Here is a 23620-nt window from a genome sequence, read left to right as displayed (position 1 = left end):
CAGGTGTGTTGACTCGTCACTTGGAGCATTCTATAATTAGGATGGGTGCACTCACATGATTTTTAGGGTAGGGGCCCCATCTGCTGACATGGCTCTCCCATGCATCGACTCCCACCTTTGTGAGGTGATGGGGCAGGAACACACCATAGCATTCCTCATCACACCCATTGGGTGCTCCTGGTTCGAGATGTGTCAACACCCAACACACGAGTGCATCGTGCACCTTAGAAATCTAAAGAATGAAGTGTGATCTAGTGCCTTGCATGCTTGGGTCACTAAAAGACAAAAAAATAACAAAATCATGACTCTCAGCAACAAATATCTCAGCTCTCACCATGATGAAGAATGTAGCAAAATGTGATACTTAGTGTGAATTGTAGAATCTCATGAATCATCAAGTTTTTGAATGCAAGTTGTGCCCGAGGCCTCGGCCAAGGGCACGTCTACTTGGGTGTCGTACTACCAAATTTTTCCCTCCCTAGCGAGGAGCGGAGATGGCCATCTGTGTCTACAAGTGGAACGCAGTCGACTGAAATGAGTATGAGTTCCATCGATCCATCGCGACGAGTGGTGGCTCGCAAAGGCCAGCATTGGTTTGCACTGATCAAACAATTCCTCGCGAGGAACTTTATTTTGGGCTCAGTGGCTCGCCACAGTGCAGGCATCTTGCATCTCTACCGCATCCCCAAGTTAGTCATGAATACCCATTGAGTTTAAGCATATCAATAAGCGGCGGAAAAAAATGCACCTGTCAAATTGTAGTCTATAGAAGTGTCCTTAGTGATGGACCAAGACCAAGTCCCCTACAAGGCAGTGCTAGAGAGGGTGAGAGCCCCGTTGGGCCCAAACCCTATCGCACCACGAGGCACTATCGATGAGTTGGGTTATTTGGGAATGTAGCCCTAATCAGGTGGTAAATTCTGTCCAAGGCTAAATATGGGCGAGAGACTGATAGCGAACAATTACCGCAAGGGAAAGATGAAAAGGATTTTGAAAAGAGAGTTAAAGAGTGCTTGAAATTGATGGGAGGGAAGCGGATGGAGGTCAGTGATGTGCCTCAGTCGGATGTAGAACCGTGTGAGCTGATCCTCCACTCAGTTTGGGGGACATGCCAGCATGGGCTATTGCGGCAGCACAAGCATGACCTTCTGGTCACACAAATACTTTTGTTGCGGCAGTCGAGTAGCGAAGCATGCTCCTTTACAGTGGGCTCTTAGGCACCTATGCCCTCGTGGTGCTGGCCAGTGGGCTTTCTATATGACCTATCTTGAAACACGGACCAAGGAGTCTAACATGTGTGCAAGTTGGCAGGTTAGGAAAACCCGTGAGGTGCAAGGAAGTTGACTCGCAAGATCTCCTCTCAAGGGGTACACCACTGATTGACCCTAATCTTCTATGAAGGGTTCGAGTGCGAGCACACCTATTTTGATCTGAAAGATGGTGAACAATGCTTGAGTAGGGTGAAGCCAAAGGAAACTTTGGTGGAGGCCCATAATGATACTGACATGCAAATTATTCGTCTGACTTGGGTATAGGGGTGAAAGACTAATCAAACTATCTAGTAGCTGGTTACCTCCGAAGTTTCCCTCAGGATAGCTAGAGCTCATGTGCAAGTTTTATCAGGTAAAGAAAATGATTAGAGGCATTGGGGGTGTAACACCCTCGACCTATTCTCAAACTTTAAATAGGTAAGTCGACGTGGCTGCTTTGTTGAGCCGCACCATGGAATCTTGAGCTCCAAGTGTGCCATTTTTGGTAAGCAGAACTGGCAATGCAGGATGAACTGAAAGTCGAGTTATGGTGCCAAATTGTGTGCTAACCTAGATCCCACAAAGGGTATTGGTTGATTAAGACAGTAGGACAGTGGTCATGGAAGTTGAAATTTGCTAAGCAGTGTATAACAACTCACTTGCCAAATCAACTAGCCCCAAAAATGGATTGTACTGAAGCGAACAACCTATACTCAGTCGTCGAGGAAAGTGCTAGGCTCCGATGAGTAGGAGGATTTGGGGGTTATTGTGTAACCTTGGGTCTCAAAGGTGAACAGCCTCTGGTCAATAGAACAATGTAGGTAAGGGAAGTCGACAAAATGGATCCATAACTTCAAGAAAAGGATTGGCTCTGAGAGTTGGGCCTAGGGGTCTGTGCCCTAAACTCGTGGGCTATTGACAACCTACCCAAGCTACTCCCATAGTGAGGGCAAGCTGTCACGTGCCGATCGGGCGACGGATGCAGGACGCCCCCTTCGGAGGGCTTTCCCTAGGTGGTGAACAGTCGACTCAGAACTGGTATAGACAAGGGGAATCCAACTATTTAATTAAAAAAGAGCATTGTGATGGTCCTCATGGATGCTGACGTAATCTAATTTCTACCCAGTGCTTTGAATGTCAAAGTGAAGAAATTCAACCAAGTGCGCATAAATGGCAGGAGTAACTATGACTCTCTTAAGGTAGCCAAATGCCTCATCATCTAATTAGTGACACACATGAATAGATTAATGAGACTCCTACTATCCCTATCTACTATCTAGCGAAACCACAGCCAAGGGAACGGGCTTGGCAGAATCAGCGGGGAAAGAAGACCCTGTTGAGCTTGACTCTAGTTCAACTTTGTGAAATGACTTGAGAGGTGTAGAATAAGTGGGAGCTTTCGGGCACAAGTGAAATACCACTACTTTTAATGTTATTTTACTTATTTTTTGAGGAAAAGATGGGGCAATGCCTTTGTTTTTTGCCTTAAGGTGCATCTAGGTGCGCTGATCTGGGTGGGAGACATTGTCAGGTAGGGAGTTTGGCTAGGGTGGCACATCTATTAAAAGATAATGTAGGTGTCCTAAGATGAGCTCAACAAGAATAGAAATCTCGTGTGGAACAAAAGGGTAAAAGCTCATTTGATTTTGATTTTCAGTACGAATAAAAACTGTGAAAGTCTGGCCTATCGATCCTTTAGACTTTCAAAATTTGAAGCTAGAGAGGTCAGAAAAGTTACCACAGGGATAACTGGCTTGTGGCAGCCAAGCGTTCATAGTGAAATTTCTTTTTGATCCTTCAATGTCGGCTCTTCCTATCATTGTGAAGTAGAATTCACCAAGTGTTGGATTGTTCACCCACCAATAGGGAACGTGAGCTGGGTTTAGATCGTCATGAGATAGGTTAGTTTTACCCTACTAATGATCTGCACCGTGATAGTAATTCAACTTAGTACAAGAGGTACCATTGATTCACAAATTTTTTCATCACGCTTGGTTGAAAAGCCAGTGGCGTGAAGCTACCATGTGTCAGATTATGACTGAACACCTCTAATTCAGAATCCATGCTAGATGCGACACATATCTCTCTCCGGTTGCATCGCAACCTGTAGTAGGGGTGCTCTTGCACTCCCAGGGGCTCGTGTCATTGGCCATCTTTGATCGGTGCATTAGCCCATTCGAGTAACCTTGGATATAAATTTCAAGCAGTCGGCAAGAAGAATCTTTTGCAGACAACTTAAATAAGTGACAGGGTATTGTAAGTGGCAGAGTGGCCTTGCTGCCATGATCCACTAAGATTCAGCCCTCTGTCACCTCGATTCGTAAAACCTTTTTTGACTTTGAGGTGGGTGGGGTTTTTAATTTGCATGAGGGTGAGAAAATCTCCCATGTGCCAAATTCTGGGTGGGTGGGGTTTGCATGTTTTTTTGCAAGGTCGTAACAATCTCTCAGGTGCCAAATTCCCAATGGGTGGGGTTTGCAATTTGTGTGACTGTGGGAAAATCTTCCAAGTGCCAAATTTTGGGTGGGTGGGGTTTGCAATTTTCGTGAGGGCAAAAAAACTCTCCCAAGTGCCAAATTTTAAGCGGGTGGGGTTTTGTGAAAATTTCTGCGAGGGAAAAGAAATCTCCCAAGTGCCAAATTCTCGGCGAGTGGGGTTTTGTAAAAATTTCCATGAGGGTGAAGAAATCTCCCAAGTGCCAAATTCTCGACGGGTGGGGTTTGCAATTTCTGTCAAAACAAAAAAATCTCCCAAGTGCCACATTTCAGGCTGGTGGGGTTTTGTAAAAAAATTTGTGAGGGCAAAAAAATGTCCAAGTGCCAAATTCCGAGTGGGTGGGGTTTGCAATTTCTGCAAGGGCGAAAAAATCTCCCAAGTGCCAAATTCTCAGCAGGTGGGGTTTGCAATTTTTGCAATGGCGTAAAAATCTCCCAGCTGCCAATTTCCTGGCAGGTGGGGTTTGCAATTTCGGCCAGGGCAAAAAAATCTCCCGAGTGCCAAATTTCGAACAGGAGGGAGGGGTTTTGTAAAAATTTCTACCAGGGCAGAAAAATCTCCTGAGTGCCAAATTTAGGGCGAGTGGGGTTTTGTAAAATTTCTACGAGGGGGAAATAAATCTCCCAAGTCCCAAATTTCAAGCTGGTGGGGTTTACAATTTTTAGAAGGGTGGAAAAATCTCCCAAGGGAAACCTTGACTCATATCGCCTCGAGCCTTAACCGCCTCTAGTTTTTTCGCAAGACTCATGTAACCATGCTTGACTTGGTGCCCTGAGTCATGTACATGATCCAAAAGCGGTTAACTTCTTCCTTATTTGGTTAACACCCAAAGATTTCAACCCAAATCATGTCAGCAACCCTGACTCAAATTGCCTCAGGCCTTAATCGCCTGTAATTTTTTCGAACCATTCATGTCACCATGCTTGACTTGATTCTATGCGCCCCAAGTCATGTATGTGATCCAAAAGAGATTAACTCTTTTTTTGGCTAAAGGCCAAAGTTTTCAAATCGACTCAGCTACCCTGACTCGAATTACCTCGAACCTTAACTACCTCCATTTTTTTTTTGCTCGACTCATGTAACCACGTTTTCCTTGATTCTGAGTGGCCCAAGTCACTTACGTGATCCAAAACTGGGTAACTTTTTCTTTTTTCTTTTTTTTGTCAAGTCCCAAAGTTTTGAACTCGAATAGAATCAGATACCCTGATTTGAGTTGTCTCCAAATTTTTTGCATGACTCATGTCACCGTGCTTGACTTGATTCTAAGTGCCCCGAGCCGTGTACGTGATCCAAAAGCGGTTAACTTTTTCTTTTTGGTTAACGCCCAAAGTTTTCAACCCGACCTACCTCGACAACCTCGACTCAAAGTGCCTCGAGCCTTAATGGCCTCCAATGTTTTTGCATGACTCATGTCACCGTTGACTTTTCACTTTAATCATGTCACCCAGGGCACCTCGATGCTACGTGACCCGAGCCCTGATCATGATCCAAAATCGAGTAACATTTTTTTTTTGAACTCCCAAAATTTCATTCTTTTTCACCTTATAGGGCCTATCATGATCTCTTTTTATATAGAAAATTCTCAAATCGGATCGCTTCGACTACCCTACCTTGAATCTGGCTAGCTAGGCATAACGCCTCGAGTCGGCTCGGCAATACGTGAACTGAAACCTGTGCGCGATCCAAAAGCGGGTAACTTGTTTTTTTTTTTTTTAATGCCCAAAATTTAGCACTTTTCACTATACAGGGCCTCCCATGATTTTTTTTTCCCTCGTTGACCCACTCTGGCGACCCAGTCGGGTCACCCGAGGCTAGGGCGATGGAGATGGGTTGACCCAGTTGGGTGACCCAAGTTGGGTTGACCCAGGCGTGTGATTGTGGCTGGGGACAACAAGTAAATTCTATAAGTTTGCTTGCCAATTTTGCTAGCTAGGTTGGCTCACCAAGTCATCTGACCATGTGGTCTTTATCAAATCAAGAATTGACACTTTAAGTCCACTCACAACTTTTCAAGCTGGCTCACCAAGATGACTTACCATCTCGCCTCACCAGGTTGCCTCTTCTTTAAGACCGCTGACCATGTCAGCTCCCCAAGTCAACTCACCAAGTCAACTATTCAGGTTGCCTCACCAAGTTGACTCCTTAAGTTTGTTGACCAAGTCAGCTCCCTAAGTCAGCTCACCAAGTTGACTCACCTAGTCATTTTAACACCTTGCCCCAGCAAGTGTGCTCGCCAAGTTACCCCACTGAGTTGCTTCTCTAAGCCCACTCACCATGTTAGCTCACCAAGTCGGTTGTTCAAGTATGTTGCCAAGTCAACTCTTTAAGTTTTCTCACAAGATTGGACTATCCAAGTTGCCTCTTTATGTTCGCTCACCAGGTTGGCCTGCCCAAGTTGCATCAGTGAGCTAACTAACTGAGTCACCTCAAAAAGTTGACTATTTAAGTGTGCTCACCAAGTTATCTCACCAAGTCGACTCACCATCTTGCCTTGATAAGTTGGCTTGCTGAGTTACCCCACCAAGTCGCCTCTTTAAGCCCGCTCACCGTGTTAGTTTGTCAGTGACAAATCAAGTAGGCCCACCAGGTCACCTCAAGGATAGCTCCTCACCATGAGTCACCTCACCATGTTGACTCTTTGAGCATGCTTGCCAGGTCACCTCACCAAGTTGACTCAAGTATGTTGCCAAGTTGAATCTTTAAGTTCGCTCGCGAGGTCAACTCACCAAGTTAGCTCACCATGTCATCTCAACAAACCAACTTGTCGAGTTGCCTCACCACGTTGGCTCTCTAATTCCACTCGCCAAGTTGCCCCACCAACTTACTACATTAAGCCCACTCACCACATCAATTTGCTAGGTTGGCTCCCTGTGTCAGCTTGCCAACCCGACAATTCAAGCACACTCAACAAGTCTACCTCTAGGTCATCTCCCCAGGTCAGCTCACAAGGTGGACTTGCAAAGTTTCCTTAATGAGTTGACTCTTCAAGTTTTCTCACTAGGTTGACTACTCAATTCGGCTCGCCAAGTCAGCTCACCAAGTTTTCTCATGAGGTCGCCTCCCCAGTTTGGCTCACCATGTCATCTAAACAAACTAACCCACCGAGTCACCTCACCAAGTTGCCCCACCAACTCACCTCGTTAAGCCCACTAGCCATGTCAGCTCACCCAGTCGGCAATTCCAGTGTGCTCACCAAGATGACTCTTGCAGTTTTCTCACCAAGTGGGTTTCACCTTGCTAGGTCAACCCCACCAAGTCACCTCAATGAGTTGACTCTCTAAGTCCACTCACCAAGTTAGCTCAAGCATAAGTGTCAAGAAGTTATTATAGATTTTTGGTGCAAAAATATGCTAAAAATCTTCAGGCTCACCGTTGGAGGCCTTAGAGTGCCCGACTGAGGTTCAAAAATTGAGGGAAGGGTTATAATAGCATTCTTGAGCTTGTAGATCAGGAGCTGGCATTTCTGAAAAGTGGTTATAATAGCATATCGAAGCAACGATTCATGAGTTATGGCCTTCCAAAGTTGGGCTACCAAAACTTCTAAAATAATTTGTCAAAGATGTATTAGGAAAACTTATGTGTATTGATAGGGTCTTCAAGCCATAGGCATTAAGTCCGAGCATCTAGAACCTTCCCTATCACCATACAATTACTTATTTAAGAAAGACCCAAACATTGTCTAAGATTACTTTGGGTGATAGCTGGCAGCTTGTCTTGCAGAGTATTGCAGTGAAGGCGCCCGTGTGGTTTAGCATATTATGCTTATGAATTATGCAATTCCACTTCTGTGGTCCAAATGAAAAGACCACATTTTGTTCTCACATTTTCTATTATTTCTATGGTTCTATTATAAGTTTGTGGTATTAACGAGACCTTCCTACGTCACCTCACCAAGTCATGTCTTAAGCCCTGCTCACAATGTCAGCTTTCTAGGTCAGCTCAACAAGTTGACTGTTGAAGCACACTTGCCAAGTCAACACTTTTAGTTCACTCACAAGGTCTTCTCGCATGGTCAGCTCATCGAGTCACCCCACCAAGTTGCCTCAATGACCCAACTCATCTATTTTCCTCACCAAGTGGGGTTGCTAGGTCACCCTACCAAGTAGCCTCAACAAGTTGACTCTTTCAGTTTTCTCGACAAGTTGGCTCACAAAGTCGGCCTACCATCTCCCCTCGCTAACTTTCCCAACTAAGTTTCCTTTTTAAGCTTGCTCACCAATTTGACTCACTAGCTCGGCTCCCCAAGTTAGAACACCAAGTACTCTCACCAAGTTGACTCTTTAAGTCTATTCAGGAAGTCACCCAACTAGGTCAGCCTACCAGGTACTCTCACCAAGTTGACTCTCTAAGTCTGTTCATCAAGTCACCCCACCAAGTACTCTCACCAAGTCAACTCTTTAGGTCTGTTCATCAAGTCACCCTGCAAAGTTGACCATTTAAGTTCGTTCATCAAGTCACCCCACCAAGTTAACTCTTTAAGTCATTTCATTAACTTACCCCACCAAGCTAACTCTTTAAGTCTGTTCATCATGTCACTAGAACGAATACTCTCACCAAGTCAACTCTTTAAGTTCGTTCATCAAGTCACCCCACTAGGTCAGCCCACCAAGTACTCCAACCAAGTTGAATCTTTAAGTCTGTTCATCAGTTCACCCCACCAAGTACTCTCACCAAGTCAACTATTTAGGTCTGTTCATCAAGTCACCCCGCCAAGTCAACCCTTTAAGTCGGTTCATCAAGTCGCCCAACCAAGTACTCTCACCAAGTTGACTCTTTAAGTCCTTTCATTAAAACACCCCACCAAGTTGACTCTTCAAATCCGTTCATCAAGTCACCAGAACAAGTACTCTAACCAAGTCAACTCTTTAAGTCCATTCATCAAGTCATCCCACCAGGTCGACCCACCAAGTCGATTCTTTAAGTCTGTTCATCAGTTCAACCCGCCAAGTACTCTCACCAAGTTGAATCTTTAAGTCTGCTCATCAAGTCGAGCAAAAAAGTACTCTCACCAAGTCAACTCTTTGTGTCTGTTCATCAAGTCACCCCACCAAGTACTCTAACATGGTTGATTTTTCAAGTGCATTCATCAAGTCGCCCCACCAAGTTGACTCTTTAATTCTGTTCATCAAGTCACCCCACCAAGTACTCTCACTAGGTCAACTCTTTAGGTCCGTTCATAGAGTCACCCCACCAAGTCAACCCTTCAAGTCCGTTCATCAAGTCACCCCACCAAGTTGACTCTTTAAGTTGATTCATCAAGTCACCCCGCAAGGTCAACCCACAAATTACTCTCACCAAGTCATCTCTTTAAGTTTGTTCATCAAGTCACCCTGCTAGGTCAGCCCACCAAGTGGACTCCTTAAGTTCGTTCATGAAGTCACTCTGCCAAGTTGGTTGACCAAGTCAACTCTTTAAGTTCTTTCATCAAGCCACCCCATCAATTCAGCCCACCAAGTACTCTCACCAAGTTGACTCTTTAAGTTTGTTCATCAAGTCACCCCACCAGGTCGGCCCACCAAGTACTCTCACCAATTTGACTCTTTAGGGTTTTTCATCAAGTCACCCCAACAAGTACTCTCACCAAGTTCACTCTTTAAGTTCATTCATCAAGTTGCTCCGCCAGGTTGGCCCAACAAGTACTCTCACCAAATTGACCTTTAAGTTCGGTCATCAAGTCACCCCGCTAGGTCAGCCCAACAAGTACTCTCACAAAGTTGACTCTTTAGGTTCATTCGTCAATTCATCCTGCCAGATCGACCCACCAAGTTCTCTCACCAAGTAGACTCTTTATGTTTGTTCATCAAGTCACCCCGCTAGTTCAACCCACCAAGTACTCTCACAAAGTTGACTCTCTAAGTTCGTTCATCAAGTCACCCTACTAGGTCAGCCCACCAAGTACTCTAACCAAGTCACCATGCTAGTTCGACCTACCAAGTCGACTCTTTAAGTTCATTCATCAAGTAACCCAGCCAAGTCAGCCCACCAAGTTGACTCTTTAAGTTTGTTCATCAAGTCACGTGACCAAGTCAACCCATCGAGTACTCTCACCAATTTGACTCTTTAAGTCTGTTCATCAAGTCACCCTACCAAGTACTCTCACCAAGTCAACTCTTTAGGACCGTTCATCAAGTCACCCTTCCAAGTCAACCCTTGAAGTTTGTTCATCAAGTCACCCCACCAAGTACTCTCACCAAGTCGACTCTTTAAGTCCATTCATGAAGTCACCCAACTAGGTTGGCCCACCAAGTAGTCTCACCAAGTCGACTCTCTAAGTCTATTCATCATATCACCCTACCAAGTACTCTCACCAAGTCAACTCTTTAGGTCCATTCATCAAGTCTCCCCACAAAGTTGACCCTTTAAGTGCGTTCATCAAGTCACCCCACCAAGTCAACTCTTTAAGTCCTTTAATCAACTCACCCCACCAAGCCAACTCTTTAAGTTCGTTCATCAAGTCACCAGAATGAGTACTCTCACCAAGTCGACTCTATAAGTCCATTCATCGAGTCACCCCAGTAGGTTAGACCACCAAGCACTCCCACCAAGTCAACTCTTTTAGTCCATTCATCAGTTCACCCCGCCAAGTACTCTCACCAAATCAACTCTTTAGGTCCATTCATCAATTCACCCTGCCAAGTTGACCCTTTAAGTACATTCATCAAGTTTCCCCACCAAGTACTCTCACCAAGTCGACTCTTTAAGTCTTTTCATCAAGTCACCCCACTAAGTCGACTATTCAATTCCATTCATCAAGTCACTAGAACAACTACTCTAACCAAGTTGACTCTTTAAGTTCGTTCATCAGTTCACCTCACCAAGTACTGTCACCCAGTTGACTCTTTAAGTCTGCTCATCAAGTTGAGCCACCAAGTACTCTCACCAAGTTGACTCTTTATGTCCCTTCATCAAGTCACCCCACCAGGTCGGCCCACCAAGTACTCCCACCAAGTTGACTCTTTAAGTCTTTTCATCAGCTAACCCCACCAAGTACTCTCACCAAGTGGACTCTTTAGGTCTGCTCATCAAGTCGCACCACCAAGTACTCTCACAAAGTTGACTCTTTGAGTCCATTCATCAAGTCACCCCACCAAGTGCTCTCACCAAGTCAACTCTTTAGGTTTGTTCACCAAGTCACCCTGCCAAGTCAACACTCTAAGTTCTTTCATCAAGTCACCCCACCAACTACTCTGACCAAGTCAACTCTTTAAGTCCTTTCATCAAGTCACCCCAACAAGTCAACTCTTTAAGTCCATTCATCAATTTACCAGAACAAGTACAAGTACTCTCACCAGGTTGACTCTTTATGTCCATTCATCAAGTCACCACACCAGTTCGGCCAACCAAGTACTCCCACCAAGTCGACTCTTTAAGTCCATTCATAAGTTCACCCCACCAAGTACTCTCACCAAGTGGACTCTTTAAGTCTACTCATCAAGTCGAGCCACCAAGTACTCTCAGCAAGTCGACTCTTTGAGTCCGTTCATCAAGTCACCCCACCAAGTACTCTAACCAAGTCAATTCTTCAAGTGCATTCATCAAGTCACCCCACCAAGCACTCTCACCAAGTCAAATCTTTAAGTTTGTTCATCAAGTCACCCCACTAAGTACTCTCACCAAGTCAACTCTTTAGGTCTATTCATAGAGTCACCCCACCAAGTCGACCCTTCAAGTGCGTTCATCAAGTAACCCCACAAAGTCGACTCTTTAAGTTCATTCATCAAGTCACCCCACTAGGTCAGCACACCAAGTACTCTCACCACTTCGACTCTTTAATTTTTTTTCTTCAAGTCACCTTGCCAGGTTGGCCCACCAAGTACTCTCACCAAGTCGACTCTTTAGGTTTCTTCATCAAGTCACCCCATGAAGTACTCTCATCAAGTCAACTCTTTAAGTTCGTTCATCAATTCGCTTTGCCAAGTTGGCCCACCAAGTACTCTCACCAAGTCGACCCTTTAAGTTCGGTCATCAAGTCACCCCACCAGGTCAGCCCACCAAGTACTCTCACATAGTCAAATCTTTAGGTTTGTTCATCAATTCACCCCGCCAAGTCGGCCCACCAAGTTCTCTCACCAAGACAAATCTTTAAGTTTGTTCATCAAGTTACCCCACCAGTTCGACCCACAAAGTACTTTCACAAAGTCAACTCTCTAAGTTCGTTCATCAAGTCACCCTGCCAGGTCAGCCCACCAAGTACTCTCACCAAGTCACCCTGCTAGTTTGACCCACCAAGTTGACTCTTTAAGTTCATTCATCAAGTCACCCAGCCAATTTGGCCCACCAGGTCGACTCTATAAGTTCGTTCATCAAGTTACGTGACCAGGTCAGCCCACTGAGTACTCTCATCAAGTTGACTCTTTAAGTTTGTTCATCAAGTCACCCTGCTAGGTCACCCCACCAAGTACTCTAACCAAGTTGATTCTTTAAGTATGTTCATCAAGTCACCCTACAAGGTCAGCCCACCAAGTTGACTCTTTAAGTTTGTTCATCAAGTAACCCTTCCAGGTCGGCCCACCAAGTCAACTCTTTATGTTTGTTCATCAAGTCACCCCACCAAGTACCCTCAGCAAGTTGACTCTTTAAGTTCATTCATCAAATCACCCCGCTATGTCTGCCCACCAAGTACTCTCACCAAGTCGACTCTTTAGGTTCATTCATCAAGTCACCCCGCCAGGTCGGCCCACCAAGTGGACTCTTTAAGTTTGTTCATCAGGTCACTTGGCTAGGTCGGCCCATCAAGTCACCAAGTACTCTCACCAAGTTGACTCTCTCATTTCATTCATCAAGTCACCCTGCCAGGTCGCCCCACCAATTCAACTCTTTAAGTTCATTCATCAAGTCACCCCACCAAGTACTCTAACCAAGTTGATTCTTCAAGTGCATTCACCAAGTCACCCGACCAAGTACTCTCACCAAGTCGCCTCTTTAACTCTGTTCATCAAGTCACCCCACCAAGTTGACCCTTCAAGTGCATTCATCAAGTCACCCCACCAAGTAATCTCACCAATTTGACTCTTTAAGTCTATTCATCATGTCACCCCACCAAGTACTCTCACCAAGTCGACTCTTTAAGTCTATTCACAAAGTCACCCAACCAGGTCGGCCCACCAAGTACTCTCACCAAGTCGACTCTCTAAGTCTGTTCATCAAGTCACCCCACCAAGTACTCTCACCAAGTCAACTCTTTAGGTCCGTTCATCAAGTCACCCCGCAAAGTTGACCCTTTAAGTTCGTTCATCAAGTCACCCCACCAAGTCGACTCTTTAAGTCCTTTCATCAACTCACCCCACCAAGCCGACTCTTTAAGTCTTTTCATCAAGTCCCCAGAATGAGTACTCTCACCAAGTTGACTCTATAAGTCCGTTCATCAAGTCACCCCACTAGGTCAGCCCACCAAGTACTCCCATCAAGTCGACTCTTTAAGTCTGTTCACCAGTTCACCCCGCCAAGTACTCTCACCATGTCAACACTTTAGGTCCGTTCATCAAGTCACCCTACCAAGTCGACCCTTTAAGTCCATTCATCAAATTGCCCCACCAAGTACTCTCACCAAGTTGACTCTTTAAGTCCTTTCATCAAGTCGCCCCACCAAGTCGACTCTTCAAGTCCATTCATCAAGTCACCTGAATAAGTACTCTAACCAAGTTGATTCTTCAAGTGCGTTCATCAAGTCACCCCACCAAGTACTCTCACCAAGTTGACTCTTTAAGTCTATTCATCAAGTCACCCCACCAAGTACTCTCACCAAGTCAACTCTTTAGGTTCATTCATCAAGTCACCCCGTCAGGTCAGCCCACAAATTACTCTCACCAAGTCGACTCTTTAAGTTTGTTCACCAAGTCACCCTACCATGTCGGCCCACCAATTGGACTCTTTAAGTTCATTCATGAAGTCACTTTGCCAAGTCAGCCCACCAATTTGATTCTTTAAGTTCGTTCATCAAGTCACCCCACTATGTCAGCCCACCAAGTACTCTCGGCTCTCGCCACGATGAAGAATGTAGTGAAATGCAATACTTAGTGTGAATTGTAGAATCCCATGAATCATCAAGTCTTTGAACGCAAGTTGCGCCTGAGGCCTCGACCAAGGGCACATCTTCTTGGGCATCTCAATACAAAAATTTTCCCTCATCAGCGAGGAGCAAAGATGGCTGTCCATGTCCACAAGTGGTGCACGGTCAGTTGAAATGAGCATGAGGTTCGTCGATCCATCGCAACAAGTGGTGGCTCGCAAAGGCCGATGTTGGTTTGCGCTGATTGAATGATTCCCCATGAGGAACTTTATTCTGGGCTCAACAGCCCACCGCAGTGTAGGCATGCTGCATCTCTACTGCATCACCAAGTTAGGTGTGAATACCCGCTGAGTTTAAGAATATTAATAAGCGAAGGAAAAGAAACTTACCAGGATTCCCCTAGTAATGGTGAGAAAACTAGGAAGAGCCCAGCATGAAAATAGATGGCTGTGCCTATCAAATTGTAGTCTGTAGAAGCGTCCTCAGTGACAGACTTGGCCCAAGTGCCCTAGAAGCCAGTGCCGAAGAGGGTGAGAGCCCCGTCAGGCCCGGACCCTATCGCACCATGAGGCGCTATCGGCGAGTCGAGTTGTTTGGGAATGTAGCCCTAATCAGGTGGTAAATTTTGTCTAAGGCTAAATATGGGCGAGAGACTGATAATGAACATTTACTACAAGGGAAAGATGAAAAGGACTTTGATAAAAAGATTTAAAGAGTGCTTGAAATTGTCAAGAGGGAAGCGGATGGAGGCCGACGATGTGCCCCGGTCGGATGTGGAACGGTGTGAGCCAGTTTGCTGCTTGGTTTGAGGGACATGCCAACATGAGCTATCATAGTGGAACAAGCGTGACCTTTTGGTCACACAAATACTTCCATCGCAGTGGTCGAGGAGTGAAGCGCGTGCCTTTATGATGGGCTCTCAGGCAGCTGTGAGCTCATGGCGCTAGCCAGCGGGCTTTCCATCTGACCCGTCTTGAAAAATGGACCAAGGAGACTAACATGTGTGCAAGTTGACGAGTTAGGAAAACCCATGAGTGTCAAGGAAGCTAACTGGCAAGATCCCCTCTCAGGGCATGCACCGCCGATTGACCCTAATCTTTTGTGAAGGGTTTGAGTGCGAACACACCTGTTGGGACCCAAAATATGGTGAAGTATGCCTGAGTAGGGCGAAGCCAGAGGAAACTCTGGTGGAGACCCACAGTGATACTGACGTGCAAATTGTTTGTCTAACTTGGGTATAGGGGTGAAAGTCTAATTGAACCATCTAGTAGATGGTTTCCTCTGAAGTTTCCCTCAAGATAGCTAGAGCTCATGTGCGAGTTTTATCGGTAAGTTGATGCGACTGCTCTATTGAGCTGCACCACCGAATCGTGAGCTCCAAGTCTGCCATTTTTGGTAAGCAGAACTAGCGATGTGGGATGAATTGAAAGTCAAGTTACAGTGCCAAATTGTGCCTTAACCTAGATCCCACAAAGGGTGTTTCTTGATTAAGACAGCAGGGCAGTGGTCATGGAAGTCAAAATCCACTAAGGAGTGTGTAACAACTCACCTGCCCAATCAACTAGCCCTAAAAATGGAAGGCACTGAAGTGCGCAACCTATACTCAGCCATCAGGGCAAGTGCCAAGCTTTGATGATTAAGAGGATGTGGGGGTTGTTGTGAAACCTTGGGCATGAGCCTGGGTGGATCATCCCCCAGTGCAGATCTTGGTGGTAGTAGAAAATATTCAAATGAGAACTTTGAAGATTGAAGTGGAGAAAGGTTCCATGTGAACAATACTTGGACATGGGTTAGTCGATCCTAAGAGATGTGGTAGCGGATGGCAACATTAGGAAATCTGGAGATGTCGGCGAGGGCCCCGAAAAGAATTATCTTTTCTTTTTAACAGCCTTCCCACCCTAAAATCGGTTCAACCAAAGGTAGGGTCTAGTGGCTGCAAGAGCACCGTACGTCCCACGATTTTTGGTGTGCCTTTGACAGCCCTTGAAAATCTAGAGGACCAAGTATTGTTCATGCTTGTTCATACTCATAATCGCATCAGGTCTCCAAGGTGAACAACCTCTGGTCAATAGAACAATGTAGGTAAGGGAAGTCGGCAAAATGGATCCATAACTTCAAGAAAAGGATTGGCTCTGAGGACTGGGCCTAGGGGTCTATGCCCCAAACTCATGGGCTATTGGTAGCCTACCTGAGCTGCTCCCGCGATGAGGGTGGGCCGTCACATGCCGATCAGGCGATGGACATAAGATGCCCCCTTCGGAGGGCTTTCCCTAGGCGGCGAACAGTCGACTCAAAACTAGTACGGATAAGGGGAATCTGACTATTTAATTAAAACAAAGCATTGCAATGGTCCCTGCGAATGGTGACACAATGTGATTTCTTCCCAGTGCTCTAAATGTAAGAGTGAAGAAATTCAACCAAGCACGGATAAATGATGGGAGTAACTATGACTCTCTTAAGGTAGCCAAATACCTTGTCATCTAATTAGTGACACGCATGAATGTATTAATGAGATTCCCACTATCCCTATCTACTATCTAGCAAAACCATAGCCAAGGGAATAGGCTTGGTGAAATCAGCAGGGAAAGAAGACCCTGTTGAGCTTGACTTTAGTCCAAATTTGTGAAATGACTTGAGAGGTGTAGAATAAGTGGGAGCTTTCGGGCGCAAGTGAAATACCACTACTTTTAACGTTATTTTACTTATTCCGTGAGGTGGAGACAGGGAAATGCCTCTATTTTTGGCCTTAAGGTGCATCTAGGCACACCGATCTAGGTGAAAGACATTGTCAGGTGGGGAGTTTGGTTGAGGCGGCACATTTGTTAAAAGATAACGTAGATGTCCTAAGATGAGCTCAATGAGAAAAGAAATCTCATGTGGAACAAAAGGGTAAAAGCTCATTTGATTTTGATTTTCAGTATGAATACAAACCATGAAAGCGTGGCCTATCGATCCTTTAGAATTTCGGAAATTGAAGCTACAGATGTCAGAAAAGTTACCATAGGGATAACTAGCTTGTGGAAGCCAAGCATTCATAGCACCAAATTCCCAGTGGGTGGGGTTTGCAATTTCTATTGGGGTGGAAAAATCTCCCAAGTGCCACATTTCGGGTAGGTGGGCTTTTGTAAAAAATTTTGCAAGGGCAAAAAAATCTCCCAAGTGCCAAATTTCGAGCGGGTGGGGTTTGCAATTTCTGCGAGGGCGAAAAAATCTCCCAAGTGCCAAATTCTCAGTGGGTGGGGTTTGCAATTTTTGCGAGGGCGTAAAAATCTCCCAGGTGCCAAATTCCTGGCAGGTGGGGTTTGCAATTTCTGCCAGGGCAGAAAAATCTCCCGAGTGCCAAATTCTAGGTGGGAGGGAGGGGTTATGTAGAAATTTTTGCCAGGGCAGAAAAATCTCCCTAGGGCCAAATTTCGGGCGAGTGGGGTTTTGTAAAATTTCCACGAGGGGGAAAAAAATCTCCCAAGTCCCAAATTCTGAGCTGGTGGGGTTTGTGATTTTTAGAAGGGCAAAAAAATCTCCCAAGTGCCAAATTCTTGGCAGGTGGGTTCTATGATTTCTACGAGTGCGAAAAAATCTCTCGAGTGCCAAAGTTTCCTCGAGGGTGAAAAAGTCTTCCAAGTGCAATTTCCATGTGGGTCAGGTTCGTAATCAGTGGAATTTTGGGCAAGTCGGGTTTGCAATTTCTGTGAGGGTGGAAAAATCGTCCAAGTCCAAATTCTGGGTGGGTGGGGTTTTGTAATTTCCAAGTGCCAAATTCTGTGTGGATGGGGTTTGTAAATTTTGCGAGGGAAAAAAAATCTTCCAAGTCCAAATTTCGAGCAGATGGGGTTTGTAAATTTTTGTAAGGGTAGAAAAATCTTCTGACTGCAAATTCCAGGTGGGTCCCTGAATTTTGTAATTTTTGCGAGGGCAGACAACTCATGTACGTGATCCAAAATCGGCTAACTTATATTTTTGGTTAATGCCCAAAGTTTTGAACTCAAATCGAGTTGGCTACCCTAACTCGAATCACCTCGAGCCTAATTACCTCTGAATTTTTTGCACAAGCCATGTCACCATGCTCAACTTGATTCTAAGTGCCCCAAGTCATGTACATGGTCCAAAAGAGGTCAACTTTTTTTTTTTGGGTTAATGCCCAAAGTTTTCAACTCGAACCGTGTCGGCAACCTCAACACGAATTGCTCCAACTACCCCAACCCCGACTCGAATCGCGTCGAGCCTTAACTGCCTCCAATTTTTTTGCATGACTCATGTCACCATGCTTGACATGATTCTAAGTGTGCCAAGTCATGTGCATGATCCTAAGGCGGTCAACTTTTTTTTTGGGTTAACACCCAAAGTTTTTAACCCAAATTATGTTCGCAACCCTGATTCGTATCGCCTCGAGCCTTAACCGCCTCCAGTTTTAGTGCAGGACTCATGTCACCATGCCCGAATGAGATTCAAAAAATCAAGGGAAGGGTTATAATAGCATTCCTAAGCCTATAAATTAGGAGTTGGCATTTTCAAAAAGTGGTTATAATAGCCAATCAGAGCAACAATTCGTGAGTTATGGCATTCGAAAGTGGGGCTACCAAAATTTCTAAAATAATTTGTCAAAGATGTATTAGGCAAACTTATGTGTTTTATTAGGGTCTTCTAGCCATAGGCATTAAGTACGAGCATCTAGAACCTTCTCGGCTGGCATACAATTTCCTATTTAAAAAAGGCCTGAACGTTGTCTAGGACAACTCTGGGTGATAGCTGGCAGCTTGTCTTGCAGACTATTACAGTGAAGGTGCCCATGTGGGTTAGCATATTGTGCTTATGAATTATGCAATTCCACTTCTATGGTCCAAATAAAAAGACCACATTTTTTCCTCGCATTTTCTATTATTTCTATGGTTCTATTATAAGTTTACGGTATTAACAAGACCTTCCTGCATCACCCCACCAAGTCACGTCTTAAGCCTTGCTCACAATGTCAGCTTCCCAAGTCAGCTCAACAAGTCAACTGTTCAAGAACACTCGCCAAGTTGACACTTTTAGTTCGCTCACAAGGTCTTCTCGCATGTTCAGCTCATCGAGTCACCCCACCAAGTTGCCTCAATGACCCAACTCATCTATTTTCCTCACCAAGTTGACTCTTTAAGTTTGCTCACCAAGTCAGCTTGTCAAGTTGCCTCTCCTTAGGGCTGGCAACCAAGGGTTGGATAGCTTCACTCACCGAGTTGCCTCACCAAGTGGGGTTGCGAGGTCACCCCACCAAGTAGCCTCAACAAGTTGACTCTTTTAGTTTGCTCGACAAGTTGGCTCACCAAGTTGGCCTACCATCTCACCTCGCCAACTTTCCCAACCAAGTTTCCTTTTTAGGCTCACTCACCAATTTGACACACCAACTCGGCTCCCCAAGTTGGCACACCAAGCACTCTCACCAGGTCAAATCTTTAAGTTCAATCATCAAGTCACCACATGAGGTCAACACACCAAGTCGACTCTTTACGTCCATTCATCAAGCCACCCTGCAAGGTCGGCACACCAAGTACTCTCACCAAGTCAACTCTTTAAGTCCACTCATGAAGTCACCCAACTAGGTCAGCCCACCAAGTACTCTCACCAAGTCGACTCTCTAAGTCTGTTCATCAAGTCACCCCACCAAGTACTCTCACCAAGTCAACTCTTTAGGTCTGTTCATCAAGTCACCCTGCAAAGTTGACCCTTTAAGTTCATTCATCAAGTCACCCCACCAAGTCAACTATTTAAGTCCTTTCACCAAGTCACCCCACCAAGCCGACTCTTTCAGTCTATTCATCAAGTCACCAGAATGAGTACTCTCACCAAGTCAACTCTTTAAGTCCATTCATCAAGTCACCCTACTAGGTCGACCCACCAAGTACTCTGACCAAGTCAACTCTTTAAGTGCGTTCATCAATTCACCCCACCAAGTACTCTCACCAAGTCAATTCTTTAGGTCCATTCATCAAGTCATCCCACCAAGTTGACCCTTTAAGTCCATTCATCAAGTTTCCCCACCAAGTACTCTCACCAAGTCGACTCTTTAAGTCCTTTCATCAAGTCACCCCACCAAGTTGACTCTTCAAGTCCATTCATAAAGTCACCAGAACAAGTACTCTAACCATGTTGACTCATTAAGTTCATTCATCAAGTCACCCCAAAAGGTCAGCCCACCAAGTCAACTCTTTAAGTCCATTCATCAGTTCACCCCACCAAGTACTCTCACCAAGTTGTCTCTTTAAGTCTACTCATCAAGTCGAGCCACCAAGTACTCTCACCAAGTTGACTCTTTGAGTCTGTTCATCAAGTCACCCCACCAAGTACTCTAACCAAGTTGATTCTTCAAGTACATTCATCAAGTCACCCACCAAGTACTCTCACGAATTCGACTCTTTAAGTCTATTCATCAAGTCACCCCACCAAGTACTCTCACCAAGTCAAGTCTTTAGGTTTGTTCATAGAGTCACCCCACCAAGTTGACCCTACAAGTGTGTTCATCAAGTCACCCCACCAAGTTGACTCTTTAAGTTCATTCATCAAGTCACCCCACTAGGTCGGCCAACCAAGTACTCTCACCAAGTCAACTCTTTAGGTTTGTTCATCAAGTCACCCCACCAAGTACTCTCACCAAGTTGACTCTTTAAGTTCGTTCATCAAGTCGCTCTGTCAGGTTAGCCCACCAAGTACTCTCACCAAGTTGACCCTTTAAGTTCGATCATCAAGTCACCCCACCAAGTACTCTCACAAAGTTGACTCTTTAGGTTCATTTTTCAATTCACCCTGCCAACTCGGCCCACCAAGTTCTCTCACCAAGTCAGCTTTTTAAGTTCGTTCATCAAGTCACCCTGCTAGTTCGACCCACCAAGTACTCTGAGAAAGTCGACTCTCTAAGTTTGTTCATCAACTCACCCTGCCAAGTCAGCCCACCAAGTACTCCAACCAAGTCACCATGCTAGTTCGACCCACCAAGTTGACTCTTTAAGTTCATTCATCAAGTCACCCTGCTAAGTCAACCCACCAAGTTGACTCTTTAAGTTCGTTCATGAAGTCAGGTAACTAGGTCAGCCCACCAAGTACTCTCATCAAGTTGACTCTTTAAGTTTGTTCATGAAGTCACCTCACCAGGTTGGCCCACCAAGTACTCTCACCAAGTCAACTCTTTAAGTTTTTTCATCAAGTCACACTGCTAGGTTGGCCCACCAAGTCGACTCTTCAAGTTCGTTCATCAAGTCACCCTGCCAGGTCAGCCCACCAACTTGACTCTTTAGGTTCGTTCATCAAGTCATGCCACCAAGTTCTCTCACCAAGTTTCCTCTTTAAGTTCGTTCATCAAATCACCCCGCTATGTCTACCCATCAAGTACTCTCACCAAGTCGACTCTTTAGATTCATTCATCAAGTCACCCTGCCAGGTCAACCCACCAAGTGGACTCTTTAAGTTTGTTCATCAAGTCACCTGGCTAGGTCAGTCCACCAAGTCACCAAGTACTCTCACCAAGTTAACTCTCTAAGTTCGTTCATCAAGTCACCCCGCCAGGTCGACCGAACAAGTCAACTCTTTAATTTCGTTCATCAAGTCATCCCACCAAGTACTCTAACCAAGTCGATTCTTGAAGTGCATTCATCAAGTCACTCGACGAAGTACTCTAACCAAGTCAATTCTTCAAGTGCGTTCATCAAGTCACCCCACCAAGTTGACTCTTTAAATCTGTTCATCAAGTCACCCCACCAACTACTCTCACCAAGTCAACTCTTTAGGTCCGTTCATAGAGTCACCCCACCAAGTTGACCCTTCAGGTGCATTCATCAAGTCACCCCACCAAGTCAACTCTTTAAGTTCATTCATCAAGTCACCCCGCCAGGTCAACCCACAAATTACTCGCACCAAGTCGACTCTTTAAGTTCGTTCATCAAGTCACCCCACCAGGTCAGCCCACCAAGTACTCTCACCAAGTCAACTCTTTAAGTTTGTTCATCAAGTCAGCCTACTAGGTCGGCCCACCAAGTACTCTCACCAAGTCGACTCTTTAGGTTTGTTCATCAAGTCACCCCACCAAGTACTCTCACCAAGTCGACTCTTTAAGTTCGTTCATCAAGTCCCTTCGCCAAGTCGGCCCACCAAGTACTCTCACCAAGTCGACCCTTTAAGTTTGGTCATCAAGTCACCCTGCTAGGTCGGCCAACTAAGTACTCTCACAAAGTCGACTCTTTAGGTTTATTCATCAATTCACCCCGCCAGCTCGGCCCACCAAGTTCTCTCACCAAGTCAACTCTTTAAGTTCATTCATCAAGTCACCCCGCCAGTTCAACCCACCAAGTACTCTCACAAAGTTGACTCTCTAAGTTTGTTCATCAAGTCACCCTACCAGGTTAGCCCACCAAGTACTCTCACCAAGTCACCCCGCTAGTTTGACCCACCAAGTCGAGTCTTTAAGTTCATTCATCAAGTCACCCGGCCAAGTCAGCCCACCAAGTTGACTATTTAATTTTGTTCATCAAGTCATGTGACCAGGTCAGCCCACCGAGTACTCTCACCAAGTCAACTCTTTAGGTTTGTTCATCAAGTCACCTCACCAGGTCAGCCCACCAAGTACTCTCACCAAGTCGACTCTTTAAGTTTGTTCATCAAGTCACTGTGCCAGGTCAGCCCACCAAGTTGACTCTTTAAGTTTGTTCATCAAGTCACCCTACTAGGTCAGCCCACCAAATTGACTCTTTAGGTTCATTCATCAAGTCACCCCACCAAGTACTCTCACCAAGTCAACTCGTTCAATTGATTCATCAAATCACCCTGCTCTGTCTACCCACCAAGTACTCTCACCAAGTCAACTCTTTAGGTTCATTCATGAAGTCACCCCGCCAGGTCGGCCCACCAAGTGGACTCTTTAAGTTCGTTCATCAAGTCACCCGGCCAAGTCGGCCCACCAAGTCACCAAGTACTCTCACAAAGTTGACTCTCTAAGTTCGTTGATCAAGCCACCCCGTGAGGTTGCCCAACCTAGTCAACTCTTTAAGTTCGTTCTGGTGCTAGGTCGGCCCACCAAGTAGTTTCGCCAAGTCGACTCTTTAAGTTTGTTTAGGCTATCCAAGTTTGCTAGCCAAGTCATCTAACCACCAGGCTAGCCAGCTCTGATTGGTGAGGCATCTCACCATGTGGGCTCGCCAGGTCACCCCAGAAAGTCACCTCAATGAGTTGAATCATTAAGTAGAGGCTCACCAAGTCAAGTCACCACATTGACTTACCATGTTTGCTTACCAAGTTGCCCCACCTAGTCACATCTTAAAGTTTGCTCACCATGTCAGATTTCTAGCTCGATTCCCCAGGTCAACTCATCAAGGTGGCTCACAAGTCAAAAGTTCAAGTGTGACCACCACCTCGAGTCTTTAAGTTTGCTCACCAAGTCCGCTGGCTAGGTCGGCTCACCGAGTCAAGTCGTCTCACCCAATTGACTTACCATCTTTCATCACCGTCAATTTACTCTCATGGCTCATGAAATCACGCCACCTAACCGATGTCAATTTTTTGCTCCGTTGCCAAATTTAGCAAAAACGGGGTCGTGGATGGCTATTCGGTTACATTTTTCTAAGAATTGATTTTTTTAAGGCACTTTTCTACATGAATGCATATTCTCGAATGTAGAGCAAGCCTTGCACTAATATCTTATATAGGAGAGGCAGTGTGCTCGAAATAAAGTTGACTCATAATTTTCAAATCGGGTAGCCTTGGATATAAAATTGAAGTTGAGCCATTCTAGCTGAGCCATAATTTTCAAATTGGGTTGCCTACGATACAAAATTCAAGCTGAGCCATAATTTTCAAAGTTGGGTAACTTGCGATATAAAATGGGTACCTGAGCCATTCTACTTGA

At 45.3% G+C, this 23620-nt stretch overlaps 1 non-coding gene and 3 pseudogenes across 1 annotated transcript; all 4 read left to right on the top strand.

Moving 5' to 3' along the window:
* The first annotated feature begins 303 nt into the window (after positions 1–303).
* Positions 304–457, top strand: LOC149573754 (5.8S ribosomal RNA). Its single transcript, XR_016361317.1, has one exon. It is a non-coding gene; the product is annotated as a 5.8S ribosomal RNA (ribosomal RNA).
* A 223-nt stretch (positions 458–680) lies between these two features.
* Positions 681–3572, top strand: LOC149573753 (25S ribosomal RNA; annotated as a pseudogene).
* Positions 3573–13716: 10144 nt separating this feature from the next.
* Positions 13717–13852, top strand: LOC149573752 (5.8S ribosomal RNA; annotated as a pseudogene).
* Positions 13853–14098: 246 nt separating this feature from the next.
* On the top strand, positions 14099–15822 carry LOC149573751 (25S ribosomal RNA; annotated as a pseudogene).
* The last annotated feature ends 7798 nt before the right edge of the window (positions 15823–23620 follow it).

Source organism: Cupressus sempervirens, chromosome 2, assembly GCF_028749045.1.
Source record: "Cupressus sempervirens isolate cs-2001-9-10 chromosome 2, ASM2874904v1, whole genome shotgun sequence".
Classification (NCBI taxonomy): Eukaryota; Viridiplantae; Streptophyta; class Pinopsida; order Cupressales; family Cupressaceae; genus Cupressus; species Cupressus sempervirens.
This window is presented reverse-complemented; position numbering and strand designations above follow the sequence as displayed.